General features: G+C 37.3%; 1 protein-coding gene across 3 annotated transcripts in view; it reads left to right on the top strand.

The window, feature by feature from the left end:
• Nucleotides 1-12: 12 nt before the first annotated feature.
• PLAG1 (PLAG1 zinc finger) overlaps nt 13-12,305 on the top strand; it is a 52,240-nt gene continuing 39,947 nt past the window's right edge. For 2 of the 3 annotated variants that reach the window (XM_054640962.2, XM_054640946.2), the window contains exon 1: nt 13-232. The gene's annotated coding sequence lies outside the window, so the exon portion shown is untranslated. The remainder of the gene's footprint in view (nt 233-12,305) is intronic. The other variant, XM_054640970.2, reaches the window with a different exon arrangement.

The raw sequence follows: 12,305 nt of genomic DNA, 5'->3' as shown, positions 1-12,305 counted from the left end.
AGGCGTCCAACCCGCGGTGCGTGTGGGCGGCGGGCGGTGTGGGCGCGGCGTGTGCGGCAGGCTGGGCTGCACCGCAGCGCATACACTACAATGGCTGCTGGAAAGACGGGAAAGCAAACAATTTCCAGGCCCGCCGCGTCCAGCCCGAAATATGGGGAAAAAATTACAGAAAAATCGGAGAACACTGTAAAGGGTGGAAACGGGGCGCAGAGGGGATGCTGAGGCTCCCGCGGTGAGTCTGCTGCGGGTTTGGGGGGCAGGCGCCGGGATTTAGCAGGGAAATATCAGGGTTATTTAAATTATGAAGGGGGAGGAGGAGAAGGAGGGGGGAGAGGAGAGAGGAGCAGCGAGCGAGCAGTGAGGAAAAGTTTGTGTTAACCATCCCTCCCTTCCATCCCTCTCCCCCCATCTCCCGCAGCCCCCCGCCGCCCCGCGTCGGACCCCCCCGGGGGGAAAAGCAGGGGAGGGGAGCCGAGGCGAGCGGTGCCCCCCCACCCCCCTTCGGAGGGAGAAAGAGATGATTTTCAGAAAAACCTCTCTCAGGAGTTTCCTCCACTCCTCCCCTCCCTCCCCGCGGCGCTCTGCTGGTTCGCGAGGAGCGGGCGAGGCGGCGGGGCTGCCCGGGGGACGGCAGGAGGGCGCGGGGTGCCCGCCGCCGACCCCCGCGGCGGCCCGGGCCCGGGGCCGCGGGGCAGGGGCAGGGGCAGGAGCGGCGCGGCCGCCCCCTCCCCTCCTCGCCTCTCCGGAGCCTGTGCTGTGAATGCAGTGACAGCGGCGAGAGCGGCGAGAGAGGGAGCGGAAGACATTAGAGACCGCGGTGCCGAAAAATGAGGGAAAAAATTAATATAAATTCGCCCGCCGCCTCAAACCGGACAAATTTCGCACAGAAATTTCCCCCGTGGACCCGGCTATCCGTGGGGTGTCCCCCGGACCTGGCGGCTGCGTCTTTGGGGGGATCCGGAGTGACTTTGGGGCACTCGACCCCCCTTTCCCGTCGTTTTTTGGACAAAAGTTTTTTTTTTCGTAATAAAGAAACGAATTTGCCTGCTCTCCCCCTCCGAGTAGCCCAGGAGCTTTTCCCTTCCCCATCGGTGTGTGTTTAGAGAAAAGTGTGAACCCAAGTAAGTGCTGAGTCGTGTTGCATTGGGGAGGGGGGTTTGCTAACTGAAAGCAGGAGAGATCCGGAGAGAGAGAGAGAGAGAGCAGGGACAGCTTGTTGTCAGTATCATAAACAACCAAAATGGAGGGAGAACTGAGGCATATAACAAAATAAAAATCAGAAAAAAATGCCAAAAAATACCTAAAAATCGGGGCTGCTCCCCCTTTTCTTCCTCAAGGTAACAGTATAAAAACCGTGTCTTCCCGAGACCGTTTTAAGGTTTCAGGGAGCAAGGAGTTAATATTTATTATTTTTTTTTGTTGATGAATTCTTTGGAAAGGCAAAAGCCTCTTATAACTCGCCACCGACAATGAGAAAACGTGAAAATCCCTTTCAGGACAGAGAGGTAGGGGGAGATGATGGTGCAGAAAGTGTATAAGTTGGGGGTAAATGTGGAGTGATCCTAGATAAGATAAATGCTGGATGTGGTGCTTTATAACTTCCTTTTTAATGCTTTTTTTGTGTGTGTGTTTTTGGGGGATCTGGGGAGATGGGGGCTCTTTTCTTTTCCTCTGGCTTTTTCTTTCTTTTTTTTTTTTTTTTTTTTTTTTTTTTCGGACCGGAATGTTATGCTTTTGTAGTGTCACTTTCCTGATCTAATTAGGATGTGTGAGGCAAAAAGTAAACCTTTCCGGTTTATAAAGTGCATTTTCGTTGCCTTTGAATTTCAAGTTTTCTTGGTGGCTCCCTCCTCTATTTGAACTGGATTCTTGAGAGTGGTGTGGGGTTGAGCTAATGCTCCATAGGGAGAGCAGAGAGGGCTCGGGGGCAGGGCACCTCTTCTGCGGGTGGTTGCTGATTTCCCTGGCACGTTCAGTTCACCTGTTTGTCTCCTACAAAGAATGTATTCTGCAGTCTCCTCGTTTTATTTATATGAAATAATGATGCCTCATCTCGCCTCACATTGAAGTTAATGCGAAAGTGCTGCTTATGTTGGTTCCACGTGGGATCAGGGACATAGCAGGGCATTTTAAAGAGACAGCTTCTCTTTTCCTAGGGTTATCATCACCTCTGCAGCACCTCTGCCTCTAGCAGAGGGGTGGTTCGTTGTTTTTTTTTTTAATGGAAAGGTATCAAATCGGCCCTAGTCTGATAAATTAGGGAAGGATAGCAGTGGGAAACGTGCAGAATCGTTGGGATCAAAGCAATTCTTTTGTGTGTAGCAGGTCTTCAGGGGAGTTTTCTTGGTATGTTAATTCAAGTGCTGTGTTTTGGAGAGTGTTTTTTGGATTGTATGCTGCAGAAATGAAATAATCTCAGGTTGTATAATATTAAGATCTAGTGCTGTTCTGCTAGCTGCGAATTCTGTGGGAGGGGATGAATTCCCTGTGTGTAGGGCAATTTCACAGACATTTTGTGCAAGATGTGAAGTGCGTTATTTTTACTTTGAATACATTCAGTTTTGTTGGGAACACTTGAGTTTGTTCAAAAGTTTATTCTATGCCTAAATCTCCTAAACCATCCCCAAAGGTTTTGAAAATACTGAAAAATAACTGTAGGTTTTAATTGGCCAAAGTAGGGGCTCTTTACAAGTACACCTTAGGTGTGTAGTTAAAACATGACTTGGAAGAATTACCTCTGGCTTTATTTAAAGAAAGAAAAGTTATCCTAACTGTGGTCTGGTGTCATGTATATGTGTGCATGTGTGTATGCATGCATGCTTTTAGCATGGGTTCTGGCTGATACTGGTTTTTTTCTTAATTTTTAACTTGTAAATGTTTAACTGTGATGATGTGAAATGCTCTGCTTGTCTCTATTATCTCCTATGTATTTTAATTTTATTTTTGAATGTCCTATTTTAAAAAATTAGCATTGCCTCTTAACATGGCAATTTGATACCTTTATGAGGAGTTGCAATGTTGCCTTTACACTTGCTTTGGTTTTGGAGCCTTTGTACTTAGTTCTAGATTGAAAACTGAGTACAGGTATGGGCTTCTTGAGAGGGGAGATGGGCTACTGAACTTGGATGGAGGCTATTGCAGCCTCACACGTTTTCTGTGAATCTGTGGAAGTTGAGTAGGAGTTGTGATAGCCCTCTGTGTTGAATAGCATGTGCTTGCAAATGATCTGTACCCTTTCTGCAAGTGTGACCAAAGAAACTTGTTGCCTAGGATAGCCTTGTGGTTAAAGATTTGGGCAGAAATCTCAAAGTTTTCCAGTGACTCACAGTTGTGAAAATTAAATCACATTAACTGCTCTTAGGTTAGAAAACAGGGTCATTAAGGAAGAAAGATCAATCATTTTGTATAAAGGAATGATATTGAATGTTTTTCCAAAACTGCCTTTTATGGTTTAGAGATCTTTTTTATAGTTAATAAGAATTCAGACTTTAAAGTTCCTTTCTGAATATTTCTTAAACTGATCTATTATTTTTATTGACTGAAGTAACATTACCCTGGAATGCATAGAAATTTGATAAATTAATAGCAGTTCACCATATGTTGGTAGTTTTAATGTACCAGGGTAGAGAGACAGATGGTACTAGATGTGCAGAACTAACTTAAATAAACTGGTTAATGGTACTGAGAACTCTTCAAATGCTGTTTCTGTGACCATCAGTATGAAGTGCTTAACATGCCTCTACATTTTTACCTAATTTGGAGCTTTTTAATCATTAATATTTCAATGCTGAAAATAGGTATAGACACTGATAATAACAATGTGAAAGAAGCAGTGTTGTGAAGTATCTTTCTTGACTTACACCTGTGTATTACAAAGTAAATTTGGTGTATCCAACCATAGTACAAAATTCAGGATTTAGGGTGGAGAAAGAGGAAAGGGTGTTCTCTCAGAATTTGATACTCTTCTAAACTGGATTTAATTTTAAGGTATAATCCAGATGGAGATAATAATAGCAGAAAAGAATGTTGTTTAGGATTATTTTTTTACAAACTTACTCTTTCATAGAAAACAGAATTCTTACAGTGATTAAGTGTTTTTTTTTTAAATAAAAATACAAAGTAATTTTCAAAGCTTCCTTGTTCTAAGAGTTAAGATAATCTTCTTTATTATGTATTGGTCTGATTCCATAGATGATACAGTTTGATTTTTTTCAAGATTTTCTAAAATTAAAACACCTGAGGAAACAAATACTATGGTCTGTTGTTGGTGAAGTTAACCTACTTTTTCTAGGTAAACAGGAGAGGTGCAAATGTATTAAAATCCTTTTTAGAGACTTACCAATCCTATTCAGTAATGTTTAAAAATTAATAACTACAGTATTCTACAACAGTTCAAGCCAATACAGGAACCTAAAGTGAAATGCATTCAGCTTTCCTTGAATGGTTAGCTCAAATGTGTCTCTTGGTGTGTACTTTTAATTTAGTAATTATCCTGAAAAATTAGTTTTCAATGTAGAACTTCTGAGATTTAAATTAAGAAACTTTTAAAAAGTTTATGTAGTTCCAAAAGGCACTGCATACAAAGTGCAGCCACTTCTAATGGTTGTCCATCTCTGCAGCTGGTTAGTCAAAATGGTGCCCTAAAGTCTCCTCCTTTCAGGGTATTGCATATGTTTTAAAATTAATGGGTTAAGGAGGGCACTGCTCATGTTCTAAATAAACCACTGTTTGTAAATGTTCAAGGTTATTTTGTAAAATAAATTTTTTTACTTCAGAGTCTAAACCATAAGTTTTTAAATTTTCTGTCTGTAACCCCTTATGTTGTTAAAACCAGTTTTTGTGAACAAATACTTTTTGGTAGGGTTCTTGAACAAATTTACGTGTTTACCAAGCAGAAATATTCTGGAAAACATGAAATCTGTTCAAGTACTTAGACCATTCTCAAATCAGTATAGACTTAAAAGGAGCTAGCAGTGACCACCACTGAAGTGACAGAGAACTTGCTTTTAAGGAGTTATTCTCCAAATATCTGCTCCTAGTAAGGATTTAGCTTGCAGAGCTTTTGAAAGAAATGTGCAGCATTTATCCACTGAACTGCTAAGCATCTTTAACTGATTACCAAATGTTTAGGTAGCCTTAAAAAACTATTTAAAATAATTCAAATATTAGAACAAAGTAACACTTGTATTGATCAAACATAAAATGTTTAAATTTCTGAAACATTGGAGTGGGTTTTTTTTGCAGTTATCTGGGCATTTGATAATAGACAATTGTGTATTTTCTTCTAATCTAAAAAAATCCCACATCTAGAATTTAATTCAATTTATATTGATTTTTAAATTGTGTGATCTTGTAACTTGAATGTAAAACACTGATTAACTCTCAATATAATCACTTACACAGATGCTATTTTTTTTTAGTTGTCAAGGGATATAGTGAACATTTATCTGAAATTGCATAGATAGTAGTTACTAATTCATTTTAAATAAACAGTTGTCCACCAAATATCAAATGCAGAAGATCCTAATTGTATGCAAGGTCAGAAAACCTAATATTAAACAGAACTGGTCACCATTACTGCAGATTAAGTTTTATTTTTATTTAGTTTGTGTTGTTAAAGTGTTTTCTATCTATATCTGTATCACTGTTCACCTGTTATTGTCTCATCTTAGGACAAATCGCAGAAATTCATAGAACTAGAGGGAGTTTTTTGACTTTTGAAAAGATACAGCATGCTTTTTAGAGTAGTTGTGTGCTCAAAGTTTTAAAGGATGGGGCCTTCTCATATGATGTATTAAAATTTTTAATATTTAAATGGACCCTACATGTCTAGCAAACGGTTACTGTAGGATCATGGCATTGAAATTAGCCACCATATATGTCAGGGGTTTGAGGTGACTGTATAAGTACATACCTGACTGTGAAGAGTGAGAAAGGATATGTAATTCTTCTCATGTTGAAGGAATAAATAATTTCTATTATATCCTTCTCTGTAGCCTTCTTCTCTCTCCTTCCTGGTTCATTGCCTGTCCAGAGTGTAGAGATACCTTGTCAAATACATTAAAATACATGGCCAGAGTGATGACCTGTTCTATTCATGACCAAATCTGGTGGTTTTTATACACTTACAGGGGGGCACAAAGGAAATAAAATGTGGCCCAATAGCTATTTGTTTAGAGGAAAGGAAAGCGAGGGAAAAAACCCCACAGGTCTGAACTATTATAAAACTAAAAAGTGAGATTAAAAAAATGAATGCAGACGAGTGTGGCTGTAATGCATACAACAGTAACTCAGAACTCTGAAGTAAAATACCTCAAATCAGATTTGAGAAAGTCAAGTGGGAATCAGGAAAGTAAAACCTAGGAATTGCCATCAGATGCAATTAAGAAATAACTATGTAAAGAAACTTGGAAAAATGCAAAAAGTGTCTGTTACAGTAAACTGAATTGCTATAATCTTCTTTTGCACTTAATGTGCTAAATTCCTCTCTCAAGGAAAATATCCCTAGAAATCAGATTAGAAAGTGTTTAAAGGGAATTATTTGTCAAAGTTGTTTTTTCACTTAAGTTAGGATAACTAATAATAATCTCTTCCATATTGCTGTAATAATACTTTATTTGATACAATTTAGCAATACAGATTGCATGTAGATTTACTTATGTATTCTGCAGGTAATTTACCAGTAGCCTGACACTGTGTATCTCTAACCCTAAAAGCTTTTCTTTATGGTTGTGAGTCACATCAGATTTGGCAGTCTGCAAGTGTAAAGTATTTCTTAGGAAATAAGATGTAGATTGCTGATTTTGCCTTATGCACATTTACTGTGAATTGCCAAATAACCAAAAAGGAACAAAGCTGTCAGAAAACTTAGCTTACCTCTTCATGTATTGAGTACGTACTTCTTTTTGTAGTGCATGAGTTTTCAAAAAAACCCTGCAAATCATCTGATTGTGAGTTAATGAGATCTCACTATACTACATGTTTGAGCAATGGAAAGACCCTGTGTACGCAAATCAGATTTTACTGTCTCAAGTGCTTGTCACTTGTAATAAAACTGTTTACTGTGGGGTGTATGTATTTATCATGAATGTTCCATTTGTATGTGGGATAGATACAGACATGCACACATTTTTAGGAGACATTTAGGGACAATATCGTGTCTTTTGACTCAGTTGTGGAATAGGAATATTTTAAAGAGATCTTTTTGAAGGAAAGGCAGAATGAGAGATTCTGGCAGCTTGCTATTAAATTTCAATCAAGCCAGTATAGTTAGTAATAAAACATTTACAAGTTTGTAAATGTTAAGTTTCTTCAAACTCCTACTGTCACGTGTGGAATTTTCATTTATACTTTTTTGCATTTACTGCAGCTGCCTACATGCAAGGCTTAGTAATGCTGCATTTATCACATGCAAGTATAGATAAAATATAAATATATAAAACTAGAAATTGCCTGCAGCTGTTCTTATGTTTTCATAAGACGATACATTACAAAGGTGTAAATTTATGGTGTTAGCTACCTGCTATCAGTTACTGGTGCTCTTCTCCTCACTAGTACTTTAAGAAGAGTATTAAAGTAAAATAAAACAAGTAGAAAATAGTGTCAGAGTTTTGTGTTCTGTTTAAAAGTTAAACACTATATTGTTCAAGCTTATTTTGTTCACTGGAAGTTACTGTGATCAATACTTACATATTTGTTTCACCTAGGACACTAGGAAATATTGAACCACCTAGCTTAGGAGGAGCTTAGACATAAATGCCGGTTATTTAAATCTTTAGGCTTTTTTTTCATCTGTGATTTGAAGTTTTCTTTTATTATTTTGAATACTAGGATTGTGCTCAGACTAAACCACTCCTAATTATGCCCCAGCACAAACATATTGCTTATGGCTATATTTTAATCAGTTTCAGAAAAAGTAATAAAAATATTATTGCATCTGTCAAAAGATGGTGTTGCTACATGCTATTTTAAATGGTGTTTAAGTACAGTTATAAGCATACCAGTACAATGAAATCAGCTCTATTCCTAAACAACAAAGTTACATTATTTTTTACTTAAAAAGTTAACCAAGAATCCTAATATGTTAATTATCCTAATTATTCAGGCTTGTTTTAGTATGTGTTGAAATTGCTTTAAAAAGTATACATGAAATATTTATATCAAACTTGTTTAATTTCTCATTACTTGTAAAATGTAATGTTTTCCCAGTTATAATTTTAAAGGGTTTTTTGTCTTAGCTGCCTGAGTGTATCCTTTTCTTTTGGATACACTCTTTTCTGAACTCAGCACTTCTTTAACTTGTTTAAAACTCTTTTATTCTCTCAGAATCTATTTGTGTCCTTTTAAGTTTAGCTATTGATAATTTTTGTACTACAAAAATTGTGCCAAGGAGTACTGTGAAATTAACTTGAGCTGGTGATGCTACAAATAGAAAAATTGAGTGCAGAGTAATACAGGAAACTTAATCATGATGGTGTTTGGGTGATGGCAATAGTCCCTAACTGGATGAATATTAAACTTACCTGTGAGGAAAAGATGTCAGGTCTTGTCAAATATGTGCTATCATTGTTTCGCATAAGAAATACTCAGACACACTTCTAGTGTCAATTACTGTAGAAGGCAAGCAGAAATTTAGATTATACTTTCAGAAATGTTAAACTGTGAAATTTCTTGGTGGGGGGGGGAATGGTTTTAGAGGTCTCCCCTGTATTATTTCACCTTTGAAAACTTGGCCACTTCAGAATATTTGAGAACAAGTAAGTTAAGTCCATATTGAAAAATACATTTCAATTTCTAGTACAGGTTTTATCTATGCATCATGTAAAACAAATTTCTTGCTCTTTATTATACTTAAATATTTGTACTGAAAGGACAGTGCATTTAAGCAGTTTCTAACTACATTGATTGCTTGTCAGTTTGATTGGAGTAGCAAGATACTTTCGTTTGGGGAGGTTGGATATCTGTTATTATTTTCAGTTTTTCTGTAGTTTGACTAATAAAACAACTGAACATAAAAAGAGACTGGATCTTTTTTCAATCCTCAAGTTAGAAGACAGATGTGGTCAAAAAGGTGCTCTGGTGACTTAAATCACTGCCCCTCAGTCCTCTCAAAATATTTAAATCATATGAATTTGTGATATCAGTCACATAGTCGTGTTGCAACCTTGAAACTGATAATATATTCAGTTATCTTGAAATGAACTCCATAATTCTTCATTAGCAGATTAAATTTCCTAAAGGTTTTGTCTGAAGAAGAACTTGAGTATTGTGCTGCTTATTCCGTTTCTCATCAGGAACCAAAGCAAAAGAAAGTCTCTCAACTCTGAGCAAAGCCTCCAAGTTTTAATGGATGCTCTAAATGACTGTTCTTGTCATAGTTTTAGGTGTTAAACTGTGGTTGAAGGTCAAATAATCCCTTCTGCTAAGCATCTGAATTTCATCATAAAGGAGGTAGTTTGGTATTTGAAGGTAGTTTTGGCGTGAAAGTTTCATGTAGGCAGCTTAACAAAAAAAGCTAAAAGGCAGGCAGAAATTAGCTGTCAGGTGGCAAGTGCTTTGTAACTGTCCTATGAAGTATACCTAAATCCCATTTCTTACTTTGGGATTGTAAAACTCATAGTTTGAAGGAGAAAGAGCTTAACTTAGAGCAGTTAAGAACAGTTAGGAAAGAGCTTAACTGTTAGTTCTTCCCAATTATATATAAAATTTCCCACCATTTTGGCTGACAACAGCCTCTGGAGAGGGACTTTTCATAAGAGTGTGTAGTGATAAGACAAGGAGTAAAACTGACAGAAGGTAGGTTTGGATTTGGCATTAGGAAGAAATTCTTTACTGTGAGGGTGGTAAGGCACCAGAACAGGTTGCTCAGAAAAGCTCTGGGTGTCCCATCCCTGGAAATGTTCTGGGCCAGGTTTGATGGGGCTTTGAGTCACCTGGTCTAGTGAAAGGTATCCCTGCCCATGGAACTGGATGGTCTTTAAGGTACCTTCCAACTCAAACCATTTTACAATTCTATAATATATCCAGACTTTTTGTAATTAAGGCCTTTGTAGGAAGGTTATGAGGTCTTCTGGACAAAGATTATATTGCCTTTGTGAATTAACTTATGAATTAACTGTTACTTAGCAACTTCATAAGTTAGTGATGTGATTTTGTCTTTGGGGGTACATCTGAGAGAGAATGTAGTCAAAATTACCTCACTCCCTGTGCATGGCAGAGTTCTGACCCAAAGAGTGTGTGTTATGTCTTCTTGCTTTGAGGATTTTTAGACTGTTATAAGGGGATAAAAAAATTAATCCTTTTTTTAACCTCTACTTTCTGCATTTGTCATTTGTTTAGGAAGTTTGTTTCTTGATAAATTTTTTAGTATGTTGCAGTGGCTGGCAAAGTTACTGAATGATCTGAACTATAGAATTTCTAAGTGGAAGAGGGACATGTTTTCCCATCTGATCTTGACCAGATTATTTGAAAGTTTCCTGTTCTTTTCAACAGTGCTTTGCTATAAATGAAAACAAATTAAATTAAACAAACACTTAGTAAAAATGCATGGCCCAGGTTCCTCTTGCAAAGCTTATTAGAATCTAGTTGGATGCTAACAATTCCTTTCACTGTGGACATTTGAGATATGAAGCCTCTATTTCATGCTTTCCAATCACCATTTCCATCTGTCAAATTCTAGGTCGGTCACTAGTAAATGCATAGTAGTAACTGTGTGGTCTGTAATGCCAACATAATGAGCCCATCTCAGAGTGAGAGATCTGTGCTAAAACTGAAATGCTTCTCAGGGAGCAAGTGGTATTTCCCCAAGATTTTTTTTTTTTTTTTTTTAAATACTGTAACATGCATTTGAGATTGTTTCAGATGGCACCCATTGAAAGGGGTGGTCTTTCAGGTTGGCAAGAAGGAAGCTGTTCAGGGTTTTTTCTAGTAAGTAAAACCCAGTATTTTTGTAGCTTCATTCAGAAGCTGGTGGTCATTGAGGGTACATCATGGAACAGTAGATTCATGTGCTTCTCGGCAGGGGATGCTCTTAATGATGGAACTACAGTGTCCTGAATGTGGAAGGAGCAGACCAGCAGTGAAGGATTGATTGCTTTCTAAAGTGTGAACAGGGAACTGCTTCATTCTGGCTTTTACAAATAAATTAATTATTTGGAATAAGATGCTTCCTTTACTTACTAGCATTTTAATTTTTTCCTGCAGTATCAGAAATGGACACTTCAGGATGATTTTACAAGCCTGTCAACTTGAAAGGGCAATTAGTGTAACCACAAATGAAGTTAAAATGTTCAAAAAATATTAAACTGTCTTGAAAGCAAAGAAAAATAACTACTGTACTAATCTGGTAATATTTTTCAATGAAGTAAATAATACTTATGTGTCATGAGAGATTCATTTAGCAGTAGCTTGGATCCCTCAATAAAAGAATGTTGGTATATTAGTATATTTGTTAATATAATACATTATGTACCTAATTTAGAAGAATATAGTTTTTGATAACAAAACCATCATAACTCAATCACAGAAAAAAATTACATTGTGTCTACATATCTTCATAACCTAGATATGCCTAGGTATTCAGAAGCTTCCATGATGATTTCTGGGAGCTGTACAAACACAGGGCTCTTCTGCTACATTCAGACAGTGCATGATAAAGTGCTTTCTAAAGTTAGTGAGTGTTGGTTTGGGGGATTTGAATTCAGAATTAAAAATGATACATAGAAAGTGATACTGTGCTGACTTAGTAGCACAAAGTATTTTAGTCCAGTGTTGAAAGTACATATTATAAAATCTGTATGTGAGTGTTACATGGCTCTGGAATTAACTTTCTAGAAATATGGAAATTAACTAGGAAAACAAGAATTTTGTTTTGTTAGAACTACAGTTTCCCTCTGGTGGATTTGCCTTTAATTGAATTCTGCTCTGTGATTTTTCTTTTTATTATTTGCACAAAATTGTGCTCAGTCTTTTTCCTCCAAAAAAATACAAATAGTATTGTATTCCTGCTGTGATTATTATGCATAACATCTCTGACTCAGCAGATCAAAAGTTATGTTTACTGGAAAACAGAATTAACATTTTGTAATATTTTTAAGACCACTTAAAAACAGCTGTGTCAAAAGAGATTATGTTTTTAACATGCTAATCCACTAAGCCATCATACATCACTCTGTAGGCAATGTTTTTGTTCTAAGCAGCTACCTCTTACAAGAGCCCATCTGAGAGATTTCAGGATAGCCCAGAAATATACCCAGGAACTTGAGTTCTTAAGGAGAGAAACATCCTAAATAGAATGCATGATACCT

The sequence above is a fragment of the Agelaius phoeniceus genome, chromosome 1 (genome assembly GCF_051311805.1).
Source record: "Agelaius phoeniceus isolate bAgePho1 chromosome 1, bAgePho1.hap1, whole genome shotgun sequence".
In the NCBI taxonomy this organism is placed as follows: domain Eukaryota; kingdom Metazoa; phylum Chordata; class Aves; order Passeriformes; family Icteridae; genus Agelaius; species Agelaius phoeniceus.
This window is presented reverse-complemented; position numbering and strand designations above follow the sequence as displayed.